The sequence below is a fragment of the Plectropomus leopardus genome, chromosome 4, assembly GCF_026936395.1.
Source record: "Plectropomus leopardus strain MGB_pleo_1.0 chromosome 4, ASM2693639v1, whole genome shotgun sequence".
In the NCBI taxonomy this organism is placed as follows: domain Eukaryota; kingdom Metazoa; phylum Chordata; class Actinopteri; order Perciformes; family Serranidae; genus Plectropomus; species Plectropomus leopardus.
This window is the reverse complement of record NC_142179.1, coordinates 29,284,527-29,299,870: the sequence shown is the minus strand read 5'-3', so window position 1 is coordinate 29,299,870 and position 15,344 is coordinate 29,284,527. Positions and strand designations below refer to the sequence as shown.

The window sequence follows — 15,344 nt, the reverse complement described above, 5'->3', positions numbered from 1 at the left end:
GTGTCTGACAGGGAAGAGCGGAAACAAGAAGAGAGAGATGAACAGGGCCAGTGATTGGCTGGCCTGTACCTCCAGATGTGGTCGTCCAGCTGTAACCAAGCTGGACAGCAAAGCAGCTATTGGATTTCCTGCTTGTTCCCTTGCTGCCGGCCGCCTCGGCGACACTGTGTGAAATTACATAAGACTCTCCCCTCCCCCCTCCCTGTTGGCCGGCGTAGAACTGAGGCCTTCACACACTACACATCACACAGTACTTGTCTTGATTCCCAAATTCAAAAACAGATTTCTACCAACCAACGATTCCTCTAGGATTCTCCCACAATGCGAGACCACAAAACCATAGAGAATTTTCGTATTTGTTTAGATGGAGTAAATATTTGATGAAAAGCTGTAACCGACACAGCCTAAAGAATGAGACATCTTCCTGCCGATTCTTTGAAAATAACACCAGTGTTTTGTTACAGCTAATTTAAATTGTCTATTAAAACATGTATAGCCCAAAAAATATACAATCATCTATGTGTGTATTATGATAAATGACATGACATGGACATGATTGACAGCTCTCTATGATATATATTCTGATTCACATATGAACCCTTCCTAAGGCCCTGTAACACAACACTGACATAGGGTAACTGTTCAAATGCTTTGCGTCACCCCACGTCTTCTGTTACAATTTGCATCTGAATGCACAGCCAAGATTATCTTCAACAGGCAGGTAACAGCTGAGATGCGCATGTGTTTTGTGCATGTGTGAGAGACATGTCAGCTTGTTAGCTGTATGTATTTGCAAGCCAGAAACTGTTATTTCAACACTGAAAAACATATGGTAAAACCGCACTAAATTGGAAAAAAGACTAACAAGTTTACATTCTTTAGCTAGACCAAGAACATCAGAAACTGCACTACATTAGGGCTGGGTACCGAAGTTTTAAGACTGCTGACCAAATTATGTCAGTATTAATGAGTACAAATTCACATTAACACCACCAGTGCCAAATTTTGCTACCCACGACCTGATCTGGGTGAGAAAACCTGTGGTGAAAGTGTCACGCAGCCTCCGGAAGCCTGGAAGCCTGATTATTTGTTAATATCTGATGCCCAAAATGACTCCCCACAGATCCTCTGGGATAGCACTACACTGAACACTCCTCAACTCAGCAGGACAGTGTGACAGCATCACTCTGATGTATGAGGTCTCCACTCACAACTCCCTCTTTATTCTCTGTTGGCTCTGTTCTTAAAGCCCACCTGACATTCAGCTCTCCATGCTGAGGAGCAGGAAATAAAACTGAGGAGTGCACTTGTCTGCTGGGCTGACCTACTTCCTCCTCACTGCTACTTAATTATTCAACAGCTTTGAAATGTTCTTCTGTATGGCAGCATGCAACCCGAGTGCCTCTGTTTGCCCCTCATGACAGCAGCCTCACAGAGCTTCTATTTATGCATGAGAGCGTTCAAGTGTGTGTGCGTGTGTGTGTGTGTGTGTGTGTGTAAAGTGCGAAAGTGAGCATGTGTGTATGCGTGCACTGCCAAACACTAATGGCCATACATACTGGTGTTATTTACACAGACAACATACCAAACAAAACATCCCAGCTAGATTTGATACACAAGGCTTTGAATTATGGACAGGGAAAAGGTTTAGTGGGGAAAATACCCAAACATTACAACACAGACTAGACGTCACACCGGCAGCTCGATGTTTTGATGCACTCAGGGCTAATTTGTTCCAAACTGCACTGTCATGGATCCAGCACACACGTCAAGACAGGAGGCCTGACATGTCAAGTCAATTCCCTAACACAGGCGCACCATACCCTGTAATTATACTGCACTCGGGCCTTCATACCTTTCACTGTTATGTGTCACTCGTATTTCCACAGTAAGATCATCTGCCCTGAGGTGTGTGCCCTTGGCTGGCCTTACTAACATGCTCTCCAGAAAGTAAAAAACAAACTATGCCGTAACACACATTCCTAGTACAAAAGTTAGGCCAATCAGAGAGATAAATATAATGCTACCCACAGCTGTAGCCTACACATAAACAAGAGTCACGTCCCGTAACATGCTGTCATCTATGTTGCGTAACAGAGTCAAGTGAATCACTTACCACAGAGCCATTTCTAATCTCTGCTAATCCGCTGTCTGCCTCTCTTTTAGTGTGCTTAAATATGGGTGACTGGTTTTAATAGCAACTCCATTTTATAGCTAAAGAAATCAAAATAGAAAGACTTATGAATAATAACTGACTAACTTTTAATTAATTTCTAATAACACTCAAAACAACAACATGCAGACAAAGGGAGATCACATAAGGCTTTTTAATCATGGTCTTTCAGACTTTGGTGTCAACACACGAAAGCAATTCAAGTAACTACTTTTTTGGTCCATTTGTCCAGTCAAGCCTTATTACACAAATCTATTATTTTCTTGGAGCTATCAATGAAAACCAATAGAAAACTGAATTAGGGTTATCAATGAAAGCCACAAGAAATGTAAATTAAGCAGCTTGAAAGTCTTGACCTTGTTGTCATGTCTTAAAGATGCAGTTACAGATGACCTCCAAAAAAACCACAGCGTTACATAATTTCTTTGATAGACAATCGATAGATTGAATGCTGCAGGAATGAGTACTAAAATGCATGAATGATTTGGCATTTTTGCACTTCCAGTTCCTTCGTGTCAAAGTCAATGCGTTTTTTGATCAGTTTATGCTTTGGTGCCCAAAATAAGGTCTGGGCTTAAGAGAGAGTTTTTCACATCTTTTAAGCACAAAAAACGTCAGTAAACACTATTCTTGTAAACTTTGGAGCCTTTATGTGTCTTTAATAAACAGTTGCTTGCAAATGGCTAAATAACACTCGAAAATATCACTGCTCTAAACACAGTTTAATAGCCTTGTTGTGGTGGGGATGTTAAAGTTGTGCGTCCAAGTGTAGTTCATTTACAGCCAAACATTAGCTTTTCACATGTAATGATTGCATTTAGGCTTCCTTTGTTCTTTTGTGAAGATTATCTTGAACAAAACATAGTTCTGAGCCTGGTACAGTCTTAACAGTAACTACATCAATCTACACACAAATATTGATTAATAAAACTAAAATCAATATCAAAAATCAGGGAAGCAAACTTGCGTATGGTGAAAAAAGAGAGCACTATCCGAAGACGACAAAAGAGCGCAATAGCATTATATCATATAATCATGTGACAAAGCAGAGTCGGTTCTGACCTCCCTGGAGCCCTAAGCAAAACTCTGCTAGAGGGCCCTCCTACCTGAACCATGAGCCTTTGCCATTGTCACATAGTCACACCTGACACCCGCTGTGCTCCTACTACAATCCACCCTGATTTAGAACAGTTTACTGCATATGTCTGTCCAGAAATAAGTAGACATATACAGAGCAGAATGAGGTATAAACAAACAATTTTCATTGAATATAATATTCTTCCCTACACTTCCTTTTAGAAATTTTCAAAAATATGAACTATTTATACAGTGGCTTGGCCGATTGTCTAGTACTCTCAGCCAATTAACATTTAAAATTCAATATTTAACCAATAGTCTATGTCAATTCATTGCTTTCCACCCTGAGTTAGTCCAGAGTTGCAACTTAACCTTGACTGAGAGACTTGATAATCAGTGTCTTGTTTAAAACTCTGTGCATCTATGAGGAGTGCCATCACACCCCCATAATGTCTGGACTGGTCCCCACAGAGGTTGCTGCTGGAAAGTTTCATTTCATGCAGGCGCATATGAAGTCATGTTCACGTGCAACGTGGTTATCTTTCCCGAGCTGCAGTTTCTAAACACTGTTGCCTGCTGGCATTTATCAAACGGGATAAAACGTTGTATTTTACACTCACTTTTGTCAGGCACACAGTCACAGAACAGCCCTGGAATTGAATGGTAAGCAGGAAAGACACTGACAGACCAAGAGATGCACTGCTAGGTTAGCAAGAGAGACAGACAAGAGAGAGATGCACTACCAGACAGCATATTAATTATAAGTTACTAATAACTGGCATCAAACCTAAAGAGGAGAGAACAAAGTTAACCTGATTGCTCTTCCTGCAAGTTACAAAGTTACAAATACTGACACCCGCTTTGACAGGAAGGGAGGAGTCCAGCATAGGGCCAGCTGGCTATGTGATGGAGGCCTGTGCAATATGCTTAAATAAATGAGGAACTCTGAAATACTATTTACTCAATATAACAAACTATGAGAGTTGTTAAGGAAATTCAACCTTTCCCAGTAAGATGCCTAAACTTGATCCAACATTTTCAGATTTTACAACAGGGCTGTACAGAGCAACAGATCAGTCCATCGCAAAATTATACTACAACTGCAGCTTGACAATTGGCAAGTCATTCACACAGAAGGCAAATGCAAGACAATAAGAAAAAAACTGTTTACAGAACTCACAGATAACGATAATATATCATGCATTTCTGTATGTTTTAGAGCAGCTGGTGTTCTTCAGATAATAATATGCAAGAAACTGCCAAAAACAAATGAGGAGTGCTGCTTTCTTTTTTTCCCTCAAACTGATTCAGCACTAAAATTAAATTATAGCCTAAAATTCATGTTTTAGAACAGCCATATGCTCTCTACTGTCTTGATAGTATCTTAGCTTGAAGAAAAAACGAGGGAGTGCGGCACTGGGTCATGACACTAGACATGATTGTTTAAAAAAAAAAAAGAGCTTGTTTTTATCCAAGTAATCCTACAATCCTACAATAAGCGTGCGAAAAATATTCCTGTAAAAAGATATGTGAAGCAATTTGCAGTGATATGAAATTCACAATAAACATGTGAGGCAGAATTTAACAGGCGTTCATCCCAAAATGTAATTACCAGAGAGCTATTGTGTTGGTGTGTTGAGATTTTAGTTGGTGGCGCTTGTTTGGTGCAATACACATCTTGAGGGAACAGGTGTGTAAGGCAACTTTAGGGAGGTGAACCTCAGTGATTACATAGTTAGAATGATGTTGGTTTTATGAGGTCATGGATTGTTTTTATGTCACACAAGTTAGTAACAGACATTTTGAACTGGATTTTAGGCAGGAAAGTGTGGCAAAAACTGAGAAGCCTCACTCTGATCTGACTTTGTTAAACAGAAAAATTGCTGTGTCAAAATTGCTAGCTCTCACAAGCATTGCTGGGATTTACTGAATTTGATTATTGCAAGCAGCATCACAAATTCCTAGAGGGACATATAAATCGTGTGGCCCGTTTGAACTCTACAGAGTGACAGACGCAGAATCAGTCTGACCTGTACACCCCATTATCCCCTAAGGATAGCAGCCCAAGCAGACCCATCCCCCTCATTTGGATGACTGCATCCTAAATATGAAATTGGGAGGGCATTAAAGGTGAGTGCAATATCATGAGGCTATTGGCTACTCATAGAACATGCAGGGGCTCATATAAGAAAAGCCCTTTCCTTAAATAACATGTCACAACCACGTGTTTTCCATTTGGCAATCGCAGAAAATGGTGCAACTGCTAAAGCTCAGCCCCAGTGTGGCCTCTGGAACTGAGGTGGCACTGTGTCCAGTTCAATGCCACTTTGATTGTGAGTAATTTGAGGCACTACAACAGACCGGCTGTGCCCGATCATAATATTCTACCACACTGAGTCAAGCATAACATTCTCCACACACGAAACCTACCAGGTGCAGTCCACTTGTGAGCAAGGAGTGCTAGACAGCTGCTGTTACTCATTCAGTTAGAGGGAAACTGGGTGGGAGGAGGGAATGCGCCTGGGAGGCAGTTTCATGGTGACTGCCTCATATTTCCCTCTTTGGTTTCTGCGTGTTAACTTAAGGGTTCATAAAGTGCACCGCAGCATACCAAAGTTGTGTCATTTCCCTATAATCATCATTTCACGTGCTGTGATTTCAGCAAAAAAAAATAAATTTTGGCTGAATATGCAGTGCGAACAGATCCATGACTGGATTTGCCTATATTTAAGCAGCTCACCTTTGAACACTCAGATGCCGATTATTACTGTCTGTGGAAATTACAGGGCTGAAAAGGATGTTGATTTAATGTCAAGTCAAACCTACAAATCAGCATCCATGATTTCACTAAATGTCATGCGACACAGACACAAAAAGTCAACAGGGTGAGTTGGGCTATCCGCATTCAGCTGATTCAGAATATTTGATAAAACTAAAGAGATGTGGATGCCTGTATATTGGTGGCCATTTAGTCACTGGCTGACCAAGCTAGAGTAAAAATTAAGCCTATTTTTAAAAAGATTAACACTCTTTAAAACTAAAAATCCCCCTTATGTTTAACATAATTGCACAAAATCATTTCCAAATGTTTTGTACCAGAAAGCCAATATCTGTCAGTCAGAAACAATGCCATACTACTTCAAAGTGACATAATACAATGCTAGTACAACAGCAGTTGCATGTGAAAGCAGCTACAGCAGATACCAATGTAACAAATGTTTCAGCAGTGCAGCTTGAGCCATGTTTATACAGGTTGTGTTTTCATCATGGTCCTTTCATCACTTGCCGATAGGGCTGGGGGATATGGAGAAAATCAAATATCACAATATTTTTTTACCTAATATCACGATATTGATATTATGATGATATTATTGTGTTGACTATCGGTGATTTCACAAAATATTTATACAATAACATTTTGATAAATAATCATGAGGACTGTGGAAATAATGACAAAGTGGGTAAAGTAAAAATAATAGATGAGCCAGAAAAGTCTGATAAATACAGAAAATTACATCACTTTTCTGATGTTATAACATCCAAAATCTAAGATATATTCTCATATCACAATATCGATACATTGCCCAGCCCTACTTGCTGATTATTACAAAGAATTAACAATAAATATCATCATTTATTTGGCACACAAAAAAACAATTAATCTTTAAGGGTCTGAACTTTCAAATTTCTCTCATATTTGCGATTGCTCTTAAAAAAATATTTTTCTCTGATCGTGTGTTCAATAATAAGAGTGATAGAGTCCATATTTGTTAAAATAAATAGTTGCAGTGCTACTGAAAAGTGACACTATGACATTTGTGCTTTTGTAGGACAGCCTTTATTAATTGTAACGGAAATCTCTTGTGATTTATGATGATTCAACATGCTTTTTCATCCCACAATAATTCACTCTGAGGATCCATCTTTCACAGACAATAAAATGAGCAAGAACTCTCCCCTTTCCAGTTTCGTAACTGTGTTGTGTTTCATAATATGAGCAGGAATTGAACTAGCAGTGAAATGGTCTCCCTGAGGCACCACACTGAGCACGGGATTATCTTTGCCCCCATTACCCTTTTGGATAAGGGAGAGAAATCTCCTCACTCTCATTTAACTCTTAACAATCCAAACGGCAAAGCTGACACTGTACCACGAGTGCACAGAAGTTAAGTCAGCAATGTCACTCCATTATGAATTATTGGCAGACTTTGTGCTCTCTAAGCTGCCTTGTCAGACACGCCAACTGTCTCCAGGTACTATGACTTAGCAAGACACAAAATACTTTTTCAGTGTGCATTTAACTTTTAAAACCACATGCACCTAAAAATTTAACCTGCAACATTTGTTTTATTTGTCTTTCTTCTTCTGAGGCCTCCACCGCAGCTCAGCTGGATCCAACCAAAAGAAATCCAACATTGCCTCTTCAACATTTTATTCTTTATGACAGTTCAAATACCAGGGAATTGTCAGTGTGTTAAAATATCATTTGAGCTGGCTTTTCCTTTAATTTTCTAAAAAATGTTACAGCAAAATAGCTTCAAATTTCACATGGCAGTAGTCAGGGTCAGTCTGGACAGGACTGCATCCACAAATTTCAGCAAACCTCTGAAGGAAAATATTCATTTAACAACAAGACCTATTTAATATTTGATGTGTACCGGTATGGTAACAGCACAAACAGATGTGCATTAAAATCCAAGCAGCAGCTGGTTTGAATGGGTTTTACACAATGCTGCTCTGTCTGATCTATCTGTGTGCTGTCAGTGTCCTCTTTACACACCACAACATTATCATCAATAAATTTGTTTTATTGCATGAGAAAATGGATGTGTTGCATTACAGTGTGTGAAATGTGTCAATTGTTTGAATCTCAAGGTCAATATGCGAGTTAGCAGCCCTACACACACATATTCTGTACCGATTTACGTACACCACTGCATGTAGAGCTGATAATTCTGTGCACAGCTTAAGTTTTTGTGCACAATTGTGCGTGTGTGCATGGTATTTTGAGCCCTGCTGTGTGTTACACCTAAATATTTTAAGCTGACATACCCATATCTATACCACAAATTATCCAACCCCCCAAGTAACCAAACCTGGAGCCAAATTCCAAAAGCCAGATTCTTAGTCTGTCTTTCATATTTCTGGGGCCAGATTTTAACATATTTGAATCATTATGTCTTTGTTATCTTCCAATCACTTACATTAAGGGGAAGTTCTTGTATGCAGTATCTACCAAGACAACAGTAAACACTGATGCATTAGAGAAGTGTGGCTTTCATCAAACCAATTTTGGTTTTAACATCACCCCAATGAGTCTGCACATTTTCAAATAAAATAAAAACATAGGACATGTAATTGACAATCCCCAACACATAGACAAGGAGGAACAATATTAGCACAAATGTAAAGGTAAAAACAAAAAAATGCCTGTAAAAATGTCTACATCCTTTTCCCAAAAGTAACTATTGATGTTTATGCTTATCTGATGATTTGTCTGCAGCAGGCAATAAAAGAAATTGTAGAAACTTGATGGTGAACATAATTGAGTATTTAGCAACTAAAAAGACAGGTATTTCTCTCCAGAGTATGTAGTGCTGTAGTTAAGAGTTTGGCTGATGGCACAAGTTGCTGATGTAGGCTAATTTTTATTTTGCCAAAATGTATCATAATGACAAATGTCGGTTTAGCAACATTTGCATAAAATCAAACTAGTTAAAGTTTGTACACAGGACCAGCAAAACCAGTAACTGACGCACCTCTTCCAGAAGCCAACCATAAGTCATGGTATTTTGAACTTGTGATGCAAAGCACAATACAGTTGTTTGTGGTCGTGGTAATTTCTTCTTCTGCCATTTCCTCCAGGCAATAATTAAAACTTATCGGCTGACAAAAAAAGTAAATGTCAATATTAATGCATTTCGCACACCAGGCAAGTGGCAGTCATTAATGTTATTGACTAAGGCTTCAGGAATGTGTAACTGTTTCACAATAAGAACACTTATAGCTGGCCAGAGAAGACTTAAATTGTGTAGCAGCAACAGGAAACGTTATGGTTGCAAGATTTGTCACAGTGTTTTCTCTTATAAAATAGCCAGCCGTATCTGCTGATAACACAAACCACCTCCGCTATCATCGTAAAATTTGCTACACATTTGGGGAAAACCACATTACCCTTTTCGGGAAACAAACACAGGTGCGATTACAATAACAAATGCTATACCAATTCTAAGTGTGGCTTTTGTTTGTGGGTAATCAACCACCAAGTGGATCACTAGGTCAGATGCATTAAAATCATGACTTACCACCTGGGCTAAACCATTTTCTGGGGTAGCTCTGGGTTATATGATTATAAGGACAGTTCACAAAAACACACAAAACATCTTAGGTTAACAAACCTTTCAAAAACAAATCTGACCGCTGTTTCAAGCAAGTGCGGAATATGCCGGGTAGATTTGTTTGATTGCTGACAAAGATCAATGGGCGTTTAGTAAAAAATGAGGAGGAAAATCAGCTTAACCCAACAGTAGGTGTCACAGTAGATGTCACATTGACAAAAAAAACTTTCACCAAACCAACATGGTATGAGTCTAACTACACACCAAAGCAAATATGAAAAATGTTGTTGCCAAACATTCTATGAATGATAGGCCCACTGTACCACATGACCTAGTGTCTTTGATTTTAATTTAATAGAGGTTTTATAGCCCTAAGTTAAAGCTATAAAATCATAAACTCCCCAGCACTTTGCCTGTTCAGACTATGATAGGACAGTGCTGTTTTTCAAGAGCATGGTTAAAACATGCAATACAACATAAAAATGGTGAAGGAGTCATTTATTTTGGAGTACAGTGTTTTCATAATCATCAAAACTGTGGATATTGGTGCAGTGGCAGATGAGGTTAAATCCAATACAAGAGTATATTCAGTCACCTTATTTTCCAGAGGTAGCAATAATAGAGCAAAGACATTTTCTGACCTGCTAAGTGACAGTTATAAAGTAGAATGTATCTGATTACTTATCATGGAAGTGGTTTTGGAGATTTAGCATGCTGACAAAAACAGACATCAGCTTCTTTCAACAGCAACAAATTCTTACTTTGCTTTTTGTTAATGTTCACCTCAATTAGGGTGACGCTCTGTCCCATGACATCTTTTAAATGGATTTGGTAGATGTATGAAGATGTCAACAACGTGACTGCGACTTGGTTGTTCGACAACACAATGTTTAATTGGCAAATGAGATTACCTGTAAAAAAAAAAAAAAACAACGCTCACTTACAGATGGATAACTATCATTAGCCTAATCGATTGACTAGCAGCCCACCTGAAAATGAAGCTTACATGTTAGAAGTACACTTGGTTGAAAACCACGGTTCAGCTCAAAAAAAAACAAGCACAGCGTTGCTGTCACAATTGCAACTTTGCAATCGGAGACAACTAACCATTAACGCTAACTCACCTTACGCTACTTTAAACTTGTGTCAGTGACTTGGCATCATAGCTTATCACCCACCTGACAACAAAGCGATGCCTTACCGGCTAACATTAGACTGGCTATCGCTGGAGCGCACCAAGTCAACTTCATGTAAAACCAATGTTTACAAACGCAAACCGGGCGCTTCAGTGCATAGCCAAGTTAGCAGGCTAACCAAGTTAGCCAGGTACTACACTATAGCACACATAATACACTTAGCATGATATTGGCATGATCTATTAATATATGGTATTGGAAGTGTTGTGTGTGGATTAGTGTGTTTAACCTCACACAGGAAACACCAATGATAACTCAGTTCAATAAAACTGGCGTTAGCTGCTCCGCGGCTCTGACAGCTAGCTTAAGCAGCTAGTGCCGTTAGCTATTAGCTAGCTTAGCCTAGCCATGTAGCACGTGTTCATGATTTATAAAATAATTAACTAGCTGACGAAAGCCAGCCAACTAGGAGTACTGAGATGAGGCGAGCAAACAGCCAGTGAAACTGTTCTTTAAATTTAACTACATTCCCCAAAGCTTCGACGAAACATGTAGCTGCAATGTAACGTATAGCCTCGAAAAGGTCAATAATGCTATGTATGTGTCTCCTCCAAAGAATAGCCGGACCCCGTCGTCCAACAACAGAAGAGACAGACCCCCCCCTCCCAACCCCCTCCACCCCAAACCAACGGACAGCCAGCAATGGAAGCTAACTAACCTTAGCGGCGGGGCAAGAGGAACCATTCGGCGGTGTTATCGTACAGTAGCTGATGTCCCAATCCTCGTCAGTCGGTCCCAGTTCGCTTAAAGAGCTTCTCGCTTCGTCTGAGTGTCTCGCCCCTGAATTAATCCACATGAAAGAGTAGTTTTCGTTTTCATTTGTTCCGCTGGCGGTTTTCAGCTATGTCGTGCCTGTTCCTGCACAACACAGTGGTCTAGCACTAGTCTCTAAGCCGCTGCTGCTGAGACCACAGCGGGGCTGAACCGCCTCTCTCTCTCAATAGGTCCACATGCTCTCTCGCTCCTCCTCTTTACTCAGGAGCTGCACTTTTCCCATGCCCACTACAAATTCAGTGATACACCGCTGTAGTGTTAAAGCCAGTGATCACCGAGAGGCACCAAAACAAAAATATAGATATAAACCCCAAGCAGTATTTTCCGCCATGCTGCTCTCTATTTGGCTCTGCACTACTTTCTACACACCATTTAGCATGTCTGATATGCATGTCTGCACATGACCTGTTCATACGTATGCACATACAGTATCATCTTATAATCATGTTCAAGTTTCTTTACAGATTTCTGTATGATAGAAATATGAGAGCATAGTATTGTGATTTTTTTTGTGTGACAATATTTTCTTAATGCCAGAGATGCCAAGTATCGATTTATATGTACATATTAGTATATAAATATAGTTGTAGATAGTAGTTTATATGTATAAATAATCAATAGATGGGGTAGGACTAGACAAGCATTTGCTTCTTCATACTCCTTTTTGGACATGAAATGTAAAATTTATGTTGCTTTTTGAAAATCTCTTAAACACGTTTTCTATATTTTATGTGCATAGTATTTTATTCATTATTATTATTATTATTATTATTATTATTATTATTATTATTATTATTATTATTGAAATGAAATGAAAATCAGCTGCTTTTTCAGTTCACAGTTTTCTGCAACAAAAATGACTGCAGTGGGATGAAAAGATTAAAATTTTCATCTTATTAAATAAAATAGATGTTTCTTTTGGGGATATAAGTAGCAGTTGAACGGCATACCACAACACATATACCACACACATAACACATGTTAATATTACAAGAGTACTGTATCATCAGTAGGTAGATTTCCACTCCTACTACCAATTTGCTTATCTGCACACATTGTATTTTCCTGTATATATATATATATATATATATATATATATATATATATATATATATATAACAATTACAAACAAATAATATAGATAGGTAAGTCTATATCTATATAGACTTACTATATCTATATAGGATATCTATCTACCTACTGTATCTATCTATCCATCTATCTATCTGTGTATCATTTAGGTTTGCCACTGCCTGAATACATCCCTGCTGCTCAGACATATTGTTGGCACACATTGCCAACAACAACTTTCATTGTCCCTCTCACACCACATCCATGAGGACAAAATCCTCTGTATTTTCTCTCCCTCGCTGCTCCAGACTGAACGGAGAGGTTCTAACAGGGGTCAGTTCAAGCATTGACACTCCAGGAAGTCTACATCTGTGCTGCTTGATGCCCGTGGAGAAGTACAAGCTGTGAATACAGTGACTTAACATTGAAGGATAGTATTTGGGAGATCACAACATCCCATGCTGTGTGCATAGTTGATGACTGTGCTGAAGCCAGTGCCCTCTAAATGGTCTGAAAACTCTCTCATCTGCTTCATAGCGACACTGAAACTGCCACCCACACTGCAGTTATTTCAGTCATGGACAAGATTTTGTTTAAGGGTATTTAAGTCAGTCAGTGGTGCTCATTAAAGACAGAAAGCCTGCTGCTATGTAATACTGGTGTTTGACAGGCTAACGTAATTAGTTTCACTTAGTTTTATATTGTATACTTTTGATTTCATATTATGTCACTCCACTTGGACAAGGCGTTGGCAAACTGACTTTGCCATAAAACTATCTGGCACACTTCAGGCAGGCTATATCTTGACCTAAATTTCAGCGGCAGCCTTCCCTATGATGTCAGATGGGATTGTTTTTCTTCCTCGTGTTTTTCTTTCTGCTCTGTGGTTTGGGAGACCCCCTCCAACCATCAGTATAACCACCATCTCTTCATCCAGCCATCACAGAGCAGGAAAGAGAACTGTTTACTTCAGCTGGGCTCTCTGAACTCGGGCGCATGTCGGAATAATCTATCCCCCATCTCCGCAATGCTCAATTTGTCAGCACACTGATAAAGCACAAATGTTTCTCACTTGCCACTTTTGATGTCAACAGCTGTGTTTCATCTGCAGCCAGATCCCCTGTCGAGTTAAACGGAGCATCACACAAAGCCCAAATGGCCAGGTGAACTTTCTTGAGATCTTAAAAATACTAAAATATCTGAACAAGGGACAGTTTTCATGATTGCAAACATAAATTTGTAGCACACTTCAGGGGGATGGCACCTGAGGTTCTAAGAGTTATTAAAAAGAACTGGGGAGAATTGTTTCAATAGATCCAGAGCCCACATGAAAGACACCACTGAGAGTGACTGCAGCAGCTAAGCAGACTTTGGGTATTTCAAAGGCTGTCAGTTGATAGATGCACTGCAGACAGTCATTACGGCTCTGAAATAACAGATGAACAACAGAAAATCCTTTAGAAACAGAGAAGAGGCTGGAGGGAAAATCCTCATCAAAACAGCACTCTTAAAAGATGAGCTGCCATCCGCAGTCTGCCAGATTAATGGAACTCCCCTTTGTGAATGATCAGCTTTGATTACAAATTCAAATACTATTTTGCTGGGTGCCATCTCCCCCAAATTTTGGCTTATTAGAAACACATTATTACACTCTACCATTCTTAGTTTTCTATTGTCTCCGGGGTGTAGTACTTCAGGCGTGTTCACTTAGATTTTTATTCATTAGATTCAATTTAAATAGAAACACACAGTCATAAACATAACATATAATGTTTTTGACATTTAGTGTGATTTTTAGGTGAAGGTGGGGGATACTATCACATGTTGCTATTTATAACACTGGTATATTATTATATGCCAAGTTCTTCTTTTGGCAATGATGTACATTTCTGTCTAAGACATAATTCATTCTGCCATGTAGTATTGTTTTATCTTTTGTGTGGTAATTTTGTATTGATTTTTTTTTTTATTATAAAGATAATAGAAAAGGGGTAGGACTAGATAAGCATTTGCTTCTTCCTACTCCTTTTTAGACATGAAATGTAAAATTTATGTTATTTAATGAAAATCTCATATATATGTTCACTATTATTTTTTGTGTTTTTCACATTATTTATTCATTTTATTTTATTTTTTTTCAAAAGAAAGTATAGTCAATTCAATTCAATATAAAAAATACAAATAAAACATTTGGTAGCCTCTCAAAAAAATAAAAATCAATTGCTTTTTCAGCTCAGTACAGTTTGCTGCAATAAACATGACTGAAGTGGGATGAAAAGCCTGAAAATGTAATCTTATTACATAAAACAACTCTACCATTCTTAGTTTTCTGTCGTCTCCGGGGTGTAAGGTGTGCTCTCATAGACTTTTACTAAATAGACTCAATTGAATCAGAAACATTCAGTCATGAACATAACACATCATGTGTTTCATTTATGATGTGATTTTTAGATGAAGGTGGTAGACACAATTTTGCACATGTTGCTATTTATAACACTGGTTTAATTACATGCCAAGTTCTTCCTTTGGCTATGATGTACATTTTTAGCAGAGACATAATTCATTCTGCCATCGCTGGCATTCATTATTGTCGCGACTGGGCTCAAACAGCCTGGGAAAATGATCTCTCTGTAGATATCAGAGGAAGAGGGAGAAACAGAAATCGAGAGAGGAGCCTATTTGTTTTTAAAATCTGCCTAACTGTGACACTATTTT

The 15,344-nt window shown here is 38.8% G+C and overlaps 1 protein-coding gene across 7 annotated transcripts in view; it reads right to left on the bottom strand.

Annotated features, from left to right (window-relative positions):
• The window catches only part of ncor2 (nuclear receptor corepressor 2), a 105,229-nt gene extending 93,540 nt beyond the window's left edge, over window positions 1-11,689 (bottom strand). For 5 of the 7 annotated variants that reach the window (XM_088077056.1, XM_088077060.1, XM_088077058.1 and 2 more), the window contains exon 1: window positions 11,443-11,689. The gene's annotated coding sequence lies outside the window, so the exon portion shown is untranslated. The remainder of the gene's footprint in view (window positions 1-11,442) is intronic. The other 2 variants (XM_042488083.2, XM_088077059.1) reach the window with 1 other exon arrangement.
• Between the last annotated feature and the right edge of the window lie 3,655 nt (window positions 11,690-15,344).